We start from the raw sequence: 21,001 nt of genomic DNA, 5'->3' as shown, positions 1-21,001 counted from the left end.
TTTTCAATAGGATAACGCTCGCCCACATACATTGTTGTAACCCAGCATGCTCTACAGAGTGTCGACATGTTGCCTTGGCCTGCTCGGTTACCAGATCTGTCCCCATTCGAGCACATATGGGCCAGCATCAGGCAAGAAATCCAATGTAATCCACAACCATTATTAACTGTTCCTGGATTGACCGACCGTATGCAACAGGTATGAAACTCAATCCCACGAACTGACATCCGGCACCTGCTGTAAAACACGGTGCATGCGGGTTTGCGTGCTTGAACTCACCATTCTGGCGGTTATGTCACTTACTAATGTACCAGCATTTTATTGGTCAGAAGGAGGCCAGTTTAGGACCTGTTCCCAATTTATCTGCGTGCTAAACACAAATAACCTGTACCCTGAGTTCTGGTCTAGGGTGCTATTTCGTACGATAGCAGGATCACTCTCGTGGTTATGCCACGCACTCTGACTGCAAAATTGTATCTCAGTCTGGTGATTCGACATGTTGTGCTGCCGTTCGTGAACAGCATTGCAGGGAGTGTTTTCCAACAGGATAACAGCTCGCCCACACACGCTGTTGTCACCCAACAAGCTCTACAGAGTATCGACATGTTGCCTTGGCCTGCTCGACATCAGGTCTGTCTCCGGTCAAGCACATATGGGACATCGGACGACAACACCAGCGTCACCTGCAGACACCGTTAACAATTTCTAGAACGAAATTTTCACTCTACAGCGGAGTGTGCGCTGATATGAAACTTCTTGGCAGATTAAAACTGTGTGCCGGACCGAGACGCGAACTCGGGACCTTTGCCTTTTGCGGGCAAGTGCTCTATCGACTGGGCTACCCAAGCACGACCCACGCCCCGTCCTCACAGCTTTAATTCCGCCAGGTTCGCAGGAGAGCTTCTGTGAAGTTTGGAAGGTAGGAGACGAGGTACTGGCGGAATTAAAGCTGTGAGGACGGGGCGTGAGTCGTGCTTGGGTAGCTCAGTCGGTAGAGCACTTGCCAGCGAAAAGGAAAGGTCCCGAGTTCGAGTCTCGGTCTAGCACACAGTTTTAATCTGCCAGGAAATTTCAGTGTTAACAATTTCTTTATTGACCGACCATGTGCTATAGGCATGGAGCTCCATACCACAAACTGCCATCCGGCACGTCTACACGTTTGTATTGTTGCTTTCAACATTTTGGCGGTTACAGTGGTTATTAATGTACTAGCATTTCATATTTGCAAAGGCATATTCCCCCCCCCCGTCATATTAGCCTGTGACTTACAGTGTTAGTCACTTAAATATCTTAGCTAGACAAATGCATTCTTGAAATGTCATTATTGCACATTAATTATCTCTTAGTGCTGCGTTTTTTGTGTCACTGTATACATTATGTAATGATGGGTGGTTGAAAACGTTATGCCACATCGGTTCCAAACTGAAGCCACAACTCTAAAACCATTGATTGCTTGCTTTTTGCAAATTTCTTTTTGAATTTGTTGTTTACTGAGACTATAAAAGTCAATTTCGTGAAAAATTTTAAGCATCAAATTCTGTTTACATTGTTGGCGCTCAAACGGTTAAGACTATCTGCGAAACTTCAAAATGTAAGCATCCAATATTAAGGCTTGTTGGAAGATGTTGAAAAATCGGGGCCAGTTAAAGGACAGTGGTAGTAAATAATACAAGAATAGAAGCACATACCTCAGTGATTTCGAAACCTACAGTTCCAGCATGTGGTAAGGTGTCCTTTTACTTCATCAGCTGTTGGCGACTACAGGCGCACCATGTTTTAACTTTTTCGATACCACAATTAATGTGTTCGGAAAGTCAAAAGTCATTTTAGAAATTTTATGTACCATTTTAATGCCCGCGTACGGCAAGAAAAAAGGAATAAAAGTGAGATAGTGTTAATACTTTCATCCTTCTTTACCTCCTCTGCATTACTGCGGATGACGTGTCACTGAGCACATTTGTACTGTGCATGTAGTACACGTGAGGTGCCTAGTAGTTTCCACTGCCCTGTGTGGAATACGTAAGTTCTTGTACACTTCACTAACCTGCTGTCTTCATGATGATGATGTCCCCAGCGCAGAAAACAGCGCGCAGGCCGTGGATTCTTTTTCTTGAGGCTGAAATTAACTTAGCAAGGAACTGCTGCTACGAATAAACTATAACTCATTTGGGTTGCCACTCGCGTTTTTATTGACATAGACACGAGAAACTATTCTTGATCACAACGTATTGAACATATCTTTCCACAGTCATTATATCTGGCTAAAATAACATGAAATACATCCTGCCACAGACAACATGTCTGTCTACTGGAACCGTCAGAACTGAAGAATTGAATTACATAATCTAATACTACTATTACAGACAACATGTCTGTACCTAGCGACGATCGGAATTGTAGTAAATAAAATTGCATGAAACAAATACTGCTATAACAGACAACATGTCTGTCTACTGGAACGGTCAGAACAGGAGAGCCGGACTGCCCGAGATACTTCGCGAGCCAAGCCAGCAAAGCGTGACCCGAACGCCACCGAAGTGCATCTGCAGTAATATCGTCAGTCTTTTGTTTTAGTAATACTTTGATTTTAATAATTTTGAAATGACTGATTGATAGCTGGCTGTTGAGAGAAGCTTATTTAAAAAAATGAAGTAATTTGGATGACAGGTTTAATTAATAATAGTAACTAAATTTTAACGATTTGGCGCCCTACCGCCGAACACAGCAGCCAATCACGGAGCAGCAGCATCATGCAGGCGGTCTTTCTCATGGGAAGGGTACCGAATCTAAAATCTGTCACCGGTACCTCATCCCACATTGCGTCATCTCTATGCTTCTTGCATCTCCACTGCCCTGGGAATAGCTTCCTGGAGCCTAATATGATGGCCGAATAAGCCAGAAATATTACACGCGTTAAGGCCCATTACGCACTTGTTAGACAGCCGTTGTCAATATTGCAGCGTGAACAACGATGTGGTTTAAGATTTAACGCGGAACGGTCATGACACACCTAAAAATCAGGACATCTCATGAAAATCGCGATATCTGGCGATACTGGTGGATCCCGTTTAGTGCGGGGCCCGTATCATGTGCTGCACGGATAAACCGCCTCCGGTGTCTCAGCATCTCTGCGAAAAATATTTCGTACTGACAATATTTTCATATTTTAGGTCCTTCACTTCTACTGTCACTTCTGGGTCACCTAGCACCGCAGCGCACAGTAGAATTACTAGAGCGGCTAAACACGGATGTTCCTGTGAGTTGTACTTTTTGCCCGATGTCCATCGCGGCAGCTGCAATGCAATAGAGCGAGCGGAGAAGAAACACCGGGCAAGAAGAAGAAAAGGAGCACAGGAGGCTGACAGCCGAGTGCACTTAAGGCCGTCCGGTACACACCGAGTGAGCCGGCAAAAGAAACCTCTGCATAAAGTGTACCAGGAAGGACGGCCGCGGGAAGGAAGTGCGCTGCCCGCCGAGATGGCTGCCAGACAACAATAGGAGCGAGCGGCGATTGTTGAGGAGAGTAGCGGCCGGCTTATCTCGGGCGGCTTTCCTCGGAAAAGGGGAGCGGCGCCGTGGGACCGGCAGAGGCGGCCCAACCAACCGCCGGAGGTCGCTTATTGCGGCAGCGGTGGAGGGGAGGGGCCAGCTTAGGTTAGACTCTGCCCGCTCCAGTTAATAACCGGCCATCGCGCTCTCGTTACGCCGGCCAGCTAACATCAGCGGAAGTCAACAACCGTGGGAAAAGAAAATAATAATTGCCCTCACCAGCACTGAACCTGAAGTCTTCCGATAAGTATGGTCCCTTTCACTGTAACGAAACTAACTGCTGGAGAACAATTACTTTCCGGAATCTGGGCCTTAGTAAAGCTCTTCCGGGACGCTGTTATTGACGCTATCTGATCAAAACTATCCAAGCACTCAGTAGTAGACATTATTATAGAGTGTGTGTAGAGTTCACCTTTATGACGGTTTGAACTCTGCCGGAGGCACTTTCAGTGAGGTGTCTGAATGTGTGTGAAGGAACAGCGGTCCATACAGCCTCAAGAGTCGAAACCAGAGAAGGTAGTGATGATATAAAGGAGATAGGAAAAATAATGTGAACACCTGTACTTAGTTCGGAATGGTTGGACCCCCATTTGCCCCTAATGGAATACTGTCCTATAATAATTGTATGTCTCAAAAGTGAGATCGACACGAAGTGCAAAATGGCTAAGCAGGGATGGCTAGAGGACAAATGTAAGGATGTATAGGCACATATCACTAGAGGTAAGATAGATACTGCCTACAGGAAAATTAAAGAGACCTTTGGAGAAAAGAGAACCACTTGCATTAATATCAAGCGCTCAGATGGAAACCCAGTTCTAAGCAAAGAAGGGAAAGCAGAAAGGTGGAAGGAGTATATAGAGGGCCTTTACAAGGGCGATGTTCTTGAGGACAATGTGATAGAAATGGAAGAGAATGTAGATGAAGATGAAATAGGAGATATGATACTGCGTGAAGAGATTAACAGAGCACTGAAAGACATAAGTCGAAACAAGGCCCCGGGAGTAGACAACATTCCATTAGAACTACAGACAGCCTTGGGAGAGCCAGGCCTAACAAAACTCTACCGTCTGGTGAGCAAGATGAATGAGACAGGCGAAATACCCTCAGACTTCAAGAAGAATATAATAATTCCAATCCCAAAGAAAGCAGGTGTTGACAGATGTGAAAATTATCGAACTATCAGTTTAATAAGCCACGAATTTGCGCAAAATACTAATACGAATTCTTTACAGACGAATGGAAAAACTGGTAGAAGCCGACCTCGGCGAAGATTAGTTTGGATTCCGTAGAAATGTTGGAACACGAGAGGCAATACTGACCCTACAACTTATCTTAGAAAATAGATGAAGGAAAGGCAAACCTGCGTTTCTGGCATTTGTAGACTTAGAGAAAGCTTTTGACAATTTTGACTCGAATACTCTCTTTCAAATTCTGAAGGTGCCATGAATAAAATACAGGGAGCGAAAGGCTATTTACAATTTGTATAGAAACCAGATGGCAGTTATAAGAGTCGAGGGGCATGAAAGAGAAGTAATGTTTGGGAGGGGAGTGAAACTGGGTTGTAGCCTCTCCCCGATGTTATTCAATCTGTATATTGAGCAAGCAGTAAAGGAAACAAAAGACAAATTCGGTGCAGGTATTAAAATCCATGGAGAAGAAATAAAAACTTTGAGGTTCGCCGATGACATCGTAACTCTGTCAGAGACAGCAAAGGACCTGTAAGAGCAGTTGAACGGAATGAACAGTGTCTTGAAAGGCGGATATAAGATGAACATCAACAAATGCAAAACGGGGGTAATGGACTATAGTCGAATTAAATCGGGTGATGCTGCGAGAATTAAATTAGGAAATGAAACACTTAGAGTAGTAAATGAGTTTTTCTATTTGGGGAGCGAAATAACCGATGATGGTCGAAGTAGAGAGGATATAAAATGCAGACTGGCAATGGCAAGGAAAGCGTTTCTGAAGAAGAGAAATTTGTTAACATCGAGTATAGATGTGTCAGGAAGTCGTTTCTGAAAGTATTTGTATGGAGTGTACCCATGTATGGAAGTGAAACGTGGAGGATCAATAGTTTGGACAAGAATAGAATAGAAGCTTTCGCAATATCGTGCTACAGAAGAATGCTGAAGATTAGATGGGTATATCACATAACTAAAGAGGAGGTATAGAATAGAATTGGAGAGAAGAGAAATTTGTGGCACATCTTGACTAGAAGAAGGGATCGGTTGGTAGGGCATATTTTGAGGCATCAATGGATCACCAATTTAGTATTGGAGGGCAGCGTGGAGGGTAAAAATCGTAAAGGGAGACCAAGAGATGAATACACTAAACAGATTCAGGAGGATGTAGGTTGCAGTAAGTACTGGGAGAAGAAAAAGCTTGCACAGGATAGAGTAGCATGGAGAGCTGCATCAAACTAGTCTCTGGACTGAAGACCACAAGAACAACAATGATTGTATAGTCTTCAGTGGGACCTTATGCCGCTCTTCGATCAGAACCTCTTCTAGCTCCTGTAATGACGAGGGAGGCGGAAATCTGCTTCTTAGTCTGCGCTCCAATACCGCCCACAAGGATTCGATGATGTTCGAGCCCGGAGGCTGCGCTCGCCAGGAAAAACGCTGCCGTTCAGTTGCATGCTCCTCATACCACGGTCGTATTGCCCTGGCTGCGTGATTAGGTGCATTATCATCCTGAAATATGGCATTATTGTTGGGAAACAAGATTTTAGTCATGGCGTGCATCTGATCACCTAAAATGGTTGCATAATCGTTGGCTGTAACACGGCCTTTTTAGAGTAATGATGGGACCAGCAGAATACCATGGTATGGCATTCCACACCATCACACTTCCACCTCCATGCTTAATTAACTGTTAGAATCAAGCCGTCCGGGATATATGCTCCTTGAGCCGTGGCGCTCGTTACTGGAGCGCCAGTCTCTTGGATGTCCATTATCGATCGTTCGATGTTTCTTATCTTTGCTTGCCTTGTTGCTTTCCGCATTCGCGGGCGAGTGGCAGTTGACGTTTGCTCGGTCCACCTACTGAGACGCCGCGAGGTACAAGGTGGGAAGCAACCACGTATATGAGGAGTTGGTTGTACGCGGTCTGCCGGTTCATGACGGAGGATATGTGTTGGCTGCCTGCCTGTCTGGTCTCCCGATTTTTCTCGCCGTGCCTTGCCACCGCCTAGCTTGGATGTCCAACGGATGTCCAGCGGAAGTTAAGCAGCCTTGTGTTTCCTTTAAAGAAAAGGAGCAAATGTATAATACTTTTGTAACCAATTTTGGTGGCCTCTTAAATGTGGCTTTAGCGTTTACACTGCCTTTGGGGAGAGCTAATTCATTTAAATTTGAATAGGTGGGGTTCCCTGTCCTTTATAATCTTTTGAGGGTTTTATTTGAATTTTCTCTTTGGGGTTCCTTCCTTGTGCTTGGTTAAATGTTTACTTGTACAGCGGGAAGGATCTAATAATTGCAGATTCGTTTCCAATTCATCGGAAGTTCCCTTCTGATTACCAACGATACGACACCTCCGTGCAAATTTCCAGTTAGAGTATACATATATAATGAAATTCCTTACACACATTTGATGTAAATGCTCCGTATATATTTTCTTGAGTAGCATACAATATATTTTCAATCTCTTTCTTCCAGTAATCTCGATGGCATCCTGGTTAAAACTCGGAGAAGGTGTTTGATGTTACTGCCGCTTCCGGCATTCGTCTTTTCAACTAAGTGTTGTCATCCCTTCGAGCGACCTGGTGTCACCCCTCGTTAATTAATGCTGATTTATGTGTGCTTGATTTTGAATTGGCCACTTGAATTAATATTTTGGAGCGAAATATAGCACTAAGGCAACCTCATTGTGTACCACCTTGTGACCCGGTCTAGTACCTTAATTTTCAGTGCCACGAGTTAGCTCCACTACCGGTTTTACTGATGTGCTCCCTTCAAAATCTTGTCTTGTATAAGTTTGCCCCATGTGTGTCTGGGAACACAGAGATGAGCTTTAGTGTGACTTCTGTGCTAGTCAGTTAATGGAATCTTCATTTTGGCTTGGCTTCCACAGAAGAGTTTGAGTGGAGAGTAGTGTGTTTGATTTGTTATTCATTTAATTACTGTAAGTTAGTTTATTTAATGAGGAGCAAGACATTTAAAGACTGTTGGTATTAACTCCCCTAGTTGCTGGGTGTTGCTAATTCGTTCCAAATGGCCTACTACTTATTCAGTGGCAAGGCTGTTGACTAGGTGGTTACTGTGAGTACAAATTCAAGCTATTTATTTGTTGCCGAAATTGTTAAAGTGTCTGTGTCGTGATTCCATTACTAACTACGTGTTTGAGCTAAACTGATATAAACCTTACATTGCTCTCCTTAAAATTTGTTGCCAGCAGAAACCCTTAAGAGAACTAAGTTTTGTCACTGATTATGTTAACCTTTTTGGGAGCAATATTTCATGTAGTTAAATTTCATCTTAAAATGTGTATTTTTCTGATGTAATAAACGAGTGATAAAAGAGAAAAGCAAAGGGGCCCGGTCCCTCCTGTTGTGTCTGGTTTGTATCACGTATCACTCCTGACACCATGTTTTACTCCTCTTTGCGTTGGTTTTCTTCACTATTGGTCTCTGTTATGGAGTTCTCGGCGGACAGTGTCGATATATAGGGGGTCTCGAAGATGACTATTGAGTTCTGCAGTCACTTTAGCCGCCGTAGTTTTGTGTTGTTTTGACACAATTCGTGTTAGCGTAGGACAGTCTCTGCCATTTAATTTTGGTTTGCGCCCACTATTACGTTTACACGATGATGTATTTCCATGTTTTGTGAAGTCTGTCATGACTGTTGAAACAATTGTTCTTCAAACACTCAATAATTTGGCTTTCTTAGTTACTGATGCTCCAGCTATTCGAGCCCTCACATTCTGCCCTCTCTCGAACTCTGTTAGATCTTTCTTTGCACGTCGAACTCGGCCTGTGAATGCAAATACGAAGTGTGCACTACTCGTAAACAATCTGCACTGATGCCTAGTCCGTATTGAAAACGCACTGTCCAGCGCGACACGTACCTTACCTGTGTTGTTGACCCTCAAACACAACCCTCCTGTGTTCACATTATTTTGCCTATTTCCAGGAGTAAAGTCGACGTTCTAACACATCCCAGAGGTGTTCCATTGGGTTCGGATCGGGATTCTGGGCAGGCCAGTCTATTTCTGGAATGCTGTTGTCTACTCCGTTTCACAGACACCACCCGGCCCCTATGGCCGAGAGGTTCTACGCGCTTCAGTCTGGAACCACGATGCTGCTAAGGTGGCAGGTTTCGATGCTCCCTCGGGTATAGCTGTGTGTGATGCCCTTAGGTTAGCTATGTTTAAGTAGTTCTAAGTCTAGGGGCCTGATGACCTCAGCTGTTAAGTCCCATAGTGCTTAGAGCCATTTGAACCATTTGGACAGACACCGCTTTACGACAGGACACATTGTCGTTCTGATACAAACAATCATCGTCTCCGAACTGCACCTCCACTTTACGCAGTGTACAATGCGATGTGCGTTTTCTTAAGCGCAGTAAGGGGGAACAAGCTCTAATCGCGAGAAACACTGCCATATTGTAACACCACCTGCGCCGTACTTCGCTTTCGGCGCAACACATGATGGTACGTAGCGTTCTTCAGACATACACCAAATCAAAATGTTTCCTTCAGATTACCTTGAGGTGTAACGTAATCATCATTTCAAGTCATTTGTTTCCAGTCATCCACTGTCCAGTGTGTCGCTCTGTACACCGCCTCAAGCGCTGTTTTGGACTGACCACAAAATGTGTGGCTTATGAGGAGCCGACCTACCGTTGCACCTCATTCTTTTTAACTCCCGACGCGGAGACATTGTGCTTGTTGGACTGCTGATAGCATTTCACGAGTGATTTCCTCGGCCGATTTAATGTGATTTATGATACGCATCCTCCGCAATGCTCGGCAGTCCCTGTCCGTAAGTGAAATGCCTGGGCTAGCGGGCCAGAGTGGGTTAGGTTGTGGAAAGGGGCCAAAATAGGTTGCTGTCAGTTGCACTCAACATACACCTTTATTTATCAACACGCAATATTACTACAAGGATGTAAAACACTCAAAACTTTAATCGACCTCCTTTGATTAACTTTAGATCGGCTGAAGGCCACATTCAAAATCCACGACACAATGCCTAAGCAAAACTGAAATACAAGGCTCTTCTGGAGGTTTCAACCGAGAATATTTTCTAAATCTTCAATGTAATCGGCTGAAGGTCTTAGCAATTTAATTTTAATGGAACTAGGCTGGAGGTCGCATATTAAGCAATAAGAGGAGTTTCAGTCAAAAGGCAGAAGGCCTTATCTTAAAACATTTCATATAAAATAAAGAATAACGGTTTCATGCTTAGGGCAACACATCGACACAAAAACATTAATTCAGGATGTATAAAATCTCGGCTGAAGGGCACACATCAACAAAATAACTAAAACTCAAACAAGGAGGTTACTATGTGACAGACACGGAGCGGCGCTCAGAAGTTTCAAAGGGTCGGCCTGGAATTGTAACACTAACGCCCGTTTAGGCGAGACAGGCAGCCTGACCAACAAAATCGGAAGGCAGCTGAACCGACAGACAGCCGGCAAACAAACCAACCACCCGACCCCGGCCACCAGACCAAAAACACCACAACAAAAACGCCAGCGAGGCGACGAGCAACACTCGTGTCCAAACATTGGTGTGTCAATAAGCCAAAGCACAACAACTACCGACACACATGAACATCGCAACGGCTACGGAACCACATGCCGCGGCGGACAGCATCAACATGGCAAGGAAACACTCACTCGCCGCTCCGCCGCAACCGACCAGCCGGCCACTGCAGCACGCGGGCAGAACCACAGCATCCAAAGCACTGCTCAGTCGCACTGACACAGGACACACAGCGCTCGACGAAACACTGACACAAGAAACTCGAACACTCGCTAAAGGAATCACTGATGAACAACCAGAACAATCACCGGCGGACACACACACAAAGCCGGCCGGGGTGGCTGTGCGGTTCTAGGCGCTACAGTCTGGAACCGCGCGACCGCTGCGGTCGCAGGTTCGAATCCTGCCTCGGGCATGGATGTGTGTGATGTCCTTAGGTTAGTTAGGTTTAAGTAGTTCTAAGTTCTAGGGGACTGATGACCTCAGAAGTTAAGTCCCATAGTGCTCAGAGCCATTTGACCTATTTGAACACACACAAAAACGAAAGACGGTCGGCGACGAAACACACGTCGTCCGACAAGACAACCTGCCAACAACCAAACAAGGTCGCCGCCATTCAAACCATGTGTGTCAGCAACGGGGCGAGTCTTGACTATCCGGAGCTCACTGCAGCTCCAACCCGACTCAACCCGATGTCCGTCCGGAACTGGGAGACACGGCGATCCGTGCACACTGGGTCGGAGCCAATCATGCAGAGGTAATTCTTGCCCATTGGCCATGATGTCTCCGCACAAAAAGGAACCGAGCTATCCATCAAGATGGCCCAGTGACGAGGCCCAGAAACGGTCAAAAGACCAAACACCCGTCGCCCAATCAGGCGACCAACTGAAAGACCGACAACGGTCGATCCCGCTGTCATCTCCGTCCGTCGGACAGTTTATCCTGTGTCGCGAGCGGTCGGGGACTGCTGGGTGTGCGCGCCTCCCTGGCGCTCCGTCCCCGACTGCTGCTACGTCCCGACTGCACTTCTGCCGCGCTCCAACTCAACGACTGCCAGGTCCGATTTGCCTCACGACACGCGACAACCGGGAGTAATAGCCGTCCAGCAAAGATAATACGGCAGGGAAGATATCGATACGCGCTGCTGCTGCCACTCACGGGCAAGCAAGACAGCAATTCAGTGACACCAGTAATTGAAATTAAAATGATGAGGCGGCCGTACGATAAAAACAAGATGTTAAATAATAGATGCCACGAACATGAGCCACGCACGGCTCAGTAAGTACACTAAATCTGCCTGATTTCTGTCCATCTATGGCTCTTCTATTGCGTTTCCACTTCACAATCGCCTCGCTAACAGTAGGCTTGAACAATCTTAGAAGAGTTCTAATGTCCGCTGATAGATTTGTTACTCTGGTGACATCCAACGACCACTCCACATTGGAAGCCACTGAGCACTCCTGAGATATCTATACTGCTGTTACTGCTTCTCTACTGAAATGCGATACTCTCCGCCTCCTTTTATCCTGTCAGATCCACCTCTCGTGACATCTATCGGTCAACTCCGCGTTACGGGTGTCCAGATACTTGGGATCAGATAATGTACAAACTGGATAGCTGTAACAGCAGTAGACTGTGTAAGAAGTTTGCTTGGCGAAGTAAGTCGTGATAACATTTCCAGGGTCTAATTTCCTTCCAATCGCCACCATATCATTTCGTTCCACTCAACCGTGTGCGTTGCCAACTTCCAAGTAATGAATTACCGAGCAGCCGGTACAATCTATATGCTATACAGCCATACTCTGCGAACACTGTGATCTTTGTAACAGAAGGTACTTCCCACTGCACCACATTACTGTGACCACCGCTTGTGTTCGACGTCAACGTACAATAACCACTCACAGACGGAGGTGACACCGCTAACAGCGGAGGGAGTACAATGCTTGTCGGGGACACGGAACACGAAGCAGTCGTCGTCGTAATGCGGAAACGGAGCGATTTGTCTGTCGGCTAACACGGCATGATGACTGGTTCTCAGGACAAAGTGTGGAAGCGTTCTGAAACAGCTCTGTTTGCAAACTGTTTCCGTGTCGCCGTGGTTAAAGAATACCGTGCGAGGCAAAACGGCTCTATCTGGTGCACCATGGACCATACATGAATGGGGTGAACGATGACTGCGTAGATATGCGCGGGCGAACAGAAGTCAAAGTGTTGAGCAACTGACCGCCCAGATGAACTAAGGGGCTGCCAACAGTCTCTCCTCAACGGCCGTCCAGGGAACGTTTATGCGTGTGGCCTTCCATAGCAGGCTCCTTTTCAATTATTCACGTTTTATACTCCATCGAACGTATGGCCGTTGGCGTGTACGGCGAGTAACGTCTGAATCCAAACACACTGTAACAATCGTCGGAATGGTCCAGGCCGATGGATAGAGCGTTATGATCTGGGGAATGTTTTCGTGGCATTACCCTGGGTGATCTTGTCATTCTGGAAGGCACAATGGATCAGCATCTTTCGGAATCATCTCGACCATTACATGAAGTTTGTTTTGTCTCGAAATGATGGCATCTATCAGCAGAACTATGCGACGTGTAACACAGCTTCTAAGAGCACCAGGATGTGTTTACTGCTCTAATTTATACCCAACTGAGAATCTATGGTAGTAATCTGATCGGACTACTCGCGCCATGGATTCTTAGTCGAGTAATCTAGTGCTGCTGGCAGCGGCACCGGAGTCAGCATTGCTCCACATCCCTGCCTGTACCTTCCAGACTCTCATGACTATCTTGCCGTACATCTCGCAACGGTTCTCACTACAAGAGGTGGCTATTCAGGCTTTTGGCAGGTGGTAACATTAATATGACTTGACAGTGTGTATCAGTTTCTTCTTGTTTCGTTTGCAGATGGAGTGATGGGATATCACTTCATGAATGCCTCCCTGTTCAGCCTGATTTTGTCTTCGTGATGCCTATTGTAGCAGTGCGTAGGACCTGTAGTATCTTCCTAGGTTCTTTAGTTATGTCGCTTATTGAAATTTCGTAAGTAATCTTTCATTCAACAGTTACCATTTACGTTCAAGCCATCTATGCAGGTGATGTTGCCCAGCACGTTCGTGATGCTCAAAGCAACTTGTGACAATCCGTGCTACCTTGATAGTCCTGTTCGGTATTCCAGGATGAGGTGCACGGTTTTATTTATTTTTTTAATCAAATTCCTTTTGTGTACTGATGTCTGCCACGTGATTTACCTACAACTGAACCTGTGTAATCACTCCATTTCCGAAATATAGTGAATAATAACTAAACGGAACAGTTTAAGTTTCGTTTTTTTGTGACATGTGTTTCATGCATGTAACACTATCTTTCTAACACTGCCGAAAATACTATTAGGAATCCATATACATACACACACTTTTCCAAATGATGCAAGGCATCGAGTTCACCAGCGGTGAACCTGCAGTGCCTGGAGTATATACAATAAAAATATACAGTTTCTTTGGCTTCACAGTGTAAAGAAACTGGAATACTTCCTTAATATCGTATACGGCCCCCCGCGAACACGCAGAAGTGCCGCAACACGACGCAGCATGGACTCTACTAATGTCTGAAGTAGTGCCGGAGGGAACTGACCCCATAAATCCTACAGGGCTGTCCATAAGTCCGTAAGAGTACGAGGGGGTGGAGATCTCTTCTGAACAGCACGTTGCAAGGCATCTCAGATATGTTCAATAATGTTCATGTCTGGGAAGTTTGGTTGCCAGCGGAAGTGTTTAAACTCGGAAGAGTGCTCCTACAAACACTCTGTAACAATAATGAACGTGTGGGGTGTCGCATTGTCCTACTGGAATTACCGAAGTCAGGCGGAATGCACAATGGGCACGAATCGATGCAGGTGACCGGAAAGGATGCTTACGCACGTGTCACCTGTCACAGTCATATCTGGACTTATCAGGGGTTCCATATCACCCCAACTGCACACACCCCACACAATTAGTACAGAGCCTCCACCAGCTTGAACAGTACCCTGCTGAAATGCAGGGTTCATGCATTCATGAGGTTGTCTCCATACCCGTACACGTCCATCCGCTCGATATAATTTGAAACGAGACTCGCCCCACCAGGCAACATGTTTCCAGTCATCAACAGTCCAATGTCGGCGTTAACGGGCCCAGGCGAGGCGTAAAGCTTTGTGTCGTGTAGTCAACAAGGGTACACGAGTGGGCATTCTGCTCAGAAAGCCCATATTGATGATGTTTCATTGACTGGTTCGCCCGCTGGCACTTTTTGATGGCCTAGCATTGAAATCTGCGGCAGTTTGCGGAAGGATTGCACTTCCGTCACGTTGAAGGGTTCTCTTCAGTCGTCGTTGGTCCCTTTCTTGCTGGATCTTTTTCCAGCCGCAGCGATGTCGGAGATTTGATGATTCCTAATATTCGCGGTATGCTCGTGAAATGTTCGTACGGGAAAATCTTCACATCATCGGTACCTCGGAAATGGTGCGTCCCATCGCTCGCGCGCCGACTATAACACCTCGTTCAAACTCACTTAAATCTTGATCATCTGCCACTGTAGCAGCAGTAACCGATCTAACAACCGCGCAATACACTTGTGTTATATAGGCGTTACCGACCACAGCGCCGTATTCTGCCTGTTTACGTATCTCTGCATTTGAATACGCATCCAGAGACCAGTTCCTTTGGCGCTTCAGTGTAGTTCAGACCGGAGATGGTGCTGAAATGCTTTGAGAGTGTTGTTTGTACTAAGCTTGAAGTCACTTGTTTAGGTTCCTGTGAACATTTATCAGGATGTTATATCAACAGTAAAATTTTACTCTTTCTTCTACATCTTCATGCCGGCTGGAGTGGCCGAGCGGTTCTAGGCGCTACAGCTGGAACCGCGCGACCGCTACGGTCGCAGTTTCGAATCCTGCCTCGGGCATGGATGTGTGTGATGACCTAAGGTTAGTTAGGTTTAAGTAGTTCTACGTTATAGGGGACTGAGGACCTTAGCTGTTAAGTCCCATAGCGCTCAGAGCCATTTGAACCATTTTCTACATCTTCATGAATAGTGCGCTATGGAAACTTTCACCTTTCAACAACAGGGGCTTACGCATACGCTCCTGGGTTAACGAACACTGAGGCTTCGTATCGCACTTCCACAGGCCACAAAATCAACCAGAATATGTCCGGGAATTTTGTGGGGAGAATTAAATGTCAGGCAGGTAATATTAAGGGGATCGTAGTAATCTTCGGAAGTGACCAACGGTCACAATGAAACCACGTTTAGCAATAAGTTGAAATACTTCCGAGTACTTAAGTTAAGCTGAATTACTAGCGTGAGTACTATGAGTTGGAAATATTTAACTCTGACTGTTCACTACGCACTGGAAATACCACATTTTCTTTCTTATTTAACGGCTTTGATCAACACGTGGCCACCGCACTGAATATGAATGGCGCACAAATTATAAATCCTGGGTATCATGACAACATACTATTCGAAGGAAAAGGCCACCAATATTTTTCTTTTCACTATCTTATTTATTGAATTTAATTGATGAAAGGAGAAAATATAAAAATGCAGTAAATGAAGCAGGCAAAAAGGAATACAAACGTCTCAAAAATGACATCGACAGGAAGTGCAAACTGGCTAAGCATGGATGGCTAGAGGACAAATGTAAGGATGTAGAGGCTTGTCTCACTAGGGGTAAGATAGATACTGCCTACAGAAAAATTAAAGAGACCTTTGGAAAGAAGAGAACCACTTGTATGAATATCAAGAGCTCAGATGGCAACCCAGTTCTAAGCAAAGAAGGGAAGGCAGAAAGGTGGAAGGAGTATATAGAGGGTTTATGCAAGGGCGATGTACTTGAGGACAATATTATGGAAATGGAAGAGGTTGTAGATGAAGACGAAATGGGAGATAAGATACTGCGTGAAGAATTTGACAGAGCACTGAAAGACCTGAGTCGAAACAAGGCCCCGGGAGTAGACAACATTCCATTAGAACTACTGATGGCCTCGGGAGAGCCAGTCCTGACAAAACTCTACCATCTGGTGAGCACGATGTATGAGACTGGCGAAATACCCTCAGACTTCAAGAAGAATATAATAATTCCAATCCCAAAAAAAGCAGGTGTTGACACATGTGAAAATTTCCGAACTATCAGTTTAATAAGTCACAGCTGCAAAATACTAACGTGAATTCTTTACAGACGAATGGAAAAACTGGTAGAAGCCGACCTCGGGGAAGATCAGTTTGGATTCCGTAGAAATGGTGGAACACGTGAGGCAATACTGACCTTACGACTTATCTTAGAAGAAAGATTAAGAAAAGGCAAACCTACGTTTCTAGCATTTGTAGACTTAGAGAAAGCTTTTGACAATGTTAACTGGAATACTCTCTTTCAAATTCTGAAGGTGGCAGGTGTAAAATACAGGGAGCGAAAGGCTATTTACAATTTGTACAGAAACCAGATGGCAGTTATAAGAGTCGAGGGGCATGAAAGGGAAGCAGTGGTTGGGAAAGGAGTGAGACAGGGTTGTAGCCTCTCCCCGATGTTATTCAATCTGTATTGAGCAAGCAGTAAAGGAAACAAAAGACAAATTCGGTGCAGGTATTAAAATCCATGGAGAAGAAATAAAAACTTTGAGGTTCGCCGATGACATCGTAACTCTGTCAGAGACAGCAAAGGACCTGTAAGAGCAGTTGAACGGAATGAACAGTGTCTTGAAAGGCGGATATAAGATGAATATCAACAAATGCAAAACGGGGGTAATGGACTATAGTCGAATTAAATCGGGTGATGCTGCGAGAATTAAATTAGGAAATGAAACACTTAGAGTAGTAAATGAGTTTTTCTATTTGGGGAGCGAAATAACCGATGATGGTCGAAGTAGAGAGGATATAAAATGCAGACTGGCAATGGCAAGGAAAGCGTTTCTGAAGAAGAGAAATTTGTTAACATCGAGTATAGATGTGTCAGGAAGTCGTTTCTGAAAGTATTTGTATGGAGTGTACCCATGTATGGAAGTGAAACGTGGAGGATCAATAGTTTGGACAAGAATAGAATAGAAGCTTTCGCAATATCGTGCTACAGAAGAATGCTGAAGATAGGGTGGGTAGATCACGTAACTAATGAGGAGGTATTGAATAGGATTGGGGAGAAGAGAAGTTTGTGGCACAACTTGACTAGAAGAAGGGATCGGTTGGTAGGACATGTTTTGAGGCATCAAGGGATCACAAATTTAGCATTGGAGGGCACCGTGGAGGGTAAAAATCGTAGAGGGAGACCAAGAGATGAATACACTAAGCAGATTCAGAAGGATGTAGGTTGCAGTAGGTACTGGGAGATGAAGAAGCTTGCACAGGATAGAGTAGCATGGAGAGCTGCATCAAACCAGTCTGAGGACTGAAGACCACAACAACAACAACATTTATTCCGATAAATTCTATAACCTAAACACACAAATTCTATCACCTACAACAATAACACATGAGAAATTCCGCCCAGTGGGCATGGCTTTACATTGGTGATTCTCTATCTTATGGTCTCGTAATTATTTAACGCTACAGTGCACTTTCTGGATAGGATGGTGGATCTTTTGCTATATCTCACACTTCGACTCTCACAACCATCAACACGAAACTTTCCTTCAGACCGAGCGGTACAAAAGGAACATGCATAACCCACTACCTCTGAAACTACCTTGCTACTCTCCCATGCAAACCACACATACTTAAATTACATGACATACACCACACTGGAACATGTAATACAACACAAGGAATAGTCACAACATTATAATCACATCACTTTCAGCTTTCCCACTTCAATTAGTATTTATCCCAGTTTCACACAACACTGCCCCACTTCGTAATTTTTCTTTCCTACTAGGAACTCTGGAGGATATATGCACGTCTTCCTTTGCAATGCAAGCCAAGTGGCGTTGCTGAATAGACGGTTGACTCACCTTGCTTCTCTCTCAGAGTATTTTAGTTTGAATCAAGCGTCACACGGAGACATAACATGCATAGTAATATTAAGAACATATTCATCACACACGCGAGTCCTCAACTGATACCATGGACGACTACATCTCTATGTCCTTTGTCTCATACACAGATTGAGAGTCACACAGTACTCACCACATGGAAGTACTCGTCTCTAATTTCAAGTCCTGCACACGCCATTTCTTAAATATTTCCAACTTATAGTACACACGCTAGTAATTCAGCTTAACTTAACTACTCGGAAGTATTTCAACTTATTGCTAAACGTGGTTTCATTGTGACCGTTGGTCACTTCCGAAGATTACTACGATCCCCTTAATATTACCTGCCTGACATTTGATTCTCCCCACAAAAGTTCCTGAAATAGAGAAATTATTATTCGAAACTACTCTTAAGTATTTCACATGCATACCATGTCTCCACTTTTTTGTCTTTACGGAGCACACCTAAGACAGGTCTTACCAACACTAGATCCAGCGGCAGAGTGCTGAAACATGGCCATTCTTCAGGTCATCTCGCACCTCCGTCGAGGTGGGGGAAGACCATGCTACCCATTGGTCAGCCACATTTCATGCACTCAAAGCTCCGGTAAATTTCATCTCTTTGGTTCCACAAAAGGTGACCAAAAGATCGTCTCAAAGATGATCATATATTCACATTCACTATCTGCGGTTAGCAGACGACCATACATTCATTCATTTCACAGATCTCACCAAACAGTATGTAGGGATTTATTTTGTGGGAGTGCACATGTGATCAATTAAATAAATAAGTGGTCATTCTTTCCCACACTGGTATTCGGCTTCGCCGTATTAATTGAAATTGAGTTATTATTAGAAAAAATATGTTGTATTGACAAGAATAACGAAGAATGTTGTACTTATTTTCAATGTCGGGCGGTACTGTACCCTTTCAACACTTCCTTAAAAAACTACTGGAATCCACTTAAAATTTGTCGTGCTGTATCTAAATCACCGTCAAAGCAAGGAATTGTAGTTATACGCATTCCTTTCTGTTTTCTACTGCATCCATCGACTTTTGGTAATTCCGAGATTCAACATGCTGTTATTATCTCCTTTGGCAGTCCCTGCGTGATTCGCAGAAAATATATCGTCAGAATTTACTAGACTCTACTTAGTGTACTGCTTCCTACTTAAATGCTACCTGCTTAGCTTTCCTGGTTTTTACCTTCACTAAAGGCCTCTATAATGAGGCAAGTTTTTCGCAAGACGTCTTGTTTTTTACGAAAGAAGTGACTCATCATGCGTAAACTATGAGGCGTCAAATGTCCCGACATCAGAGCGCTGTTATCAATTCGACATCAACTGACGCACACAATCGCAACACCAAAAAATAATTAATGTTGAGTAATGAAATTTCGGGAATGTATTTTTCTAGGTAACACGTTCAAATGACTGACATCGCAAGATAAGCCACTGAAAATGATAAATTCTGGTACATTAATAATCGATGTAACCGCCAGAATGTTGAACGCAAGCATGCAAACGTGTACCGGTGCCGTATGTCAGTTTGTGGGTTGGAGTTCTACGCCTGTTCCACTTGATCGGTTAATACAGAGACGGTTAATTCTGTTTATGGATGAAGATGGTGTTGTCGACCGATAGTGTCCCATATTTGCTCGAATGGACACAGATCTGTCTTATTTCAGTCGACGCCACTTTGGGCGACTTGCGCTCCAGTGATGAGGATCAATTGTTGTAATATTGCACTATACACGTGTCCACTACACTCACATACACTTTACAAATACACATATGACACGATTCTCACGTATTCTCAGGGTCGCGCAGAGGAAGGACACCCTATGCGAAGGCGGCTGAACTCAACCCGTGGGATACCCCATAGTGCCACACTACATTCATCATAGCATTCGTGCGTGGGAACTAGCTTCATCTCTGTTACTCTCGTTTTCTTCCATGACCAAGAGAATGAAGGAAATTGCTGAAAACACAAAATTATTCCACAACATTCCACAACATGACCGAGAACTTCCTTTGTCTGGAGAAATACAGGAGCCGCCAACTTATTTTAGCTTCAGTTATGGCAAGACGCGTTTCGGGTATGACTCGGGCTGTTGGTAAAATATGATCGATAACTTTTGCAATAAATATCGATATACATCGGCGATATTTTTTCATCTTTATATCGATATCGAAATGGCAGTATCGGGTGCCGATGAATTTACTTGAAATTATATTTTTTTCGCGGATTTTGGTAAATATTTGAAATTGTTCGTTTGAAACTGTTGTAGAATGTAAATTTACTTTCACTGTGTGAAGGAATCTTACAACTTTTTGAGCTTTCGTCACGTCCAGTCTTTCTCTCTGACTGTGTGAGACAAGAGTATAAGTGGCACATATGAGGTCCGATATCGCTGGGGTGTGGCGGTGTGAATGGAATAACAAGATTTCCGATGTGGAGAAATAGCACACCAGAAGTGTTAAAAAGCAATTTTTACCGCAACCAGTGTGCCAATTTTTCACATCTGCATTCTTCAATAACAGTTGCTGAAAATGATGAACAAAAATCTAAATTACAGCATCGGTCTCGGAGGTGGGTCGGGACGTATGTAGGGAAATGTTGACATAATCGGCGCTCGGTGCTACCAATAGAAACTGCAAGGTTCAACGTCACCACGGAATTTTGACACTGCCTTTGCTGGGTCTGCTGGCGTTTGCGTTAATTTAAAAAAACAGGGAAGTCGACATCAA

This window comes from Schistocerca piceifrons, chromosome 5, assembly GCF_021461385.2.
Source record: "Schistocerca piceifrons isolate TAMUIC-IGC-003096 chromosome 5, iqSchPice1.1, whole genome shotgun sequence".
NCBI classification, from domain to species: domain Eukaryota; kingdom Metazoa; phylum Arthropoda; class Insecta; order Orthoptera; family Acrididae; genus Schistocerca; species Schistocerca piceifrons.
Note: the sequence above shows the minus strand (reverse complement) of the source record.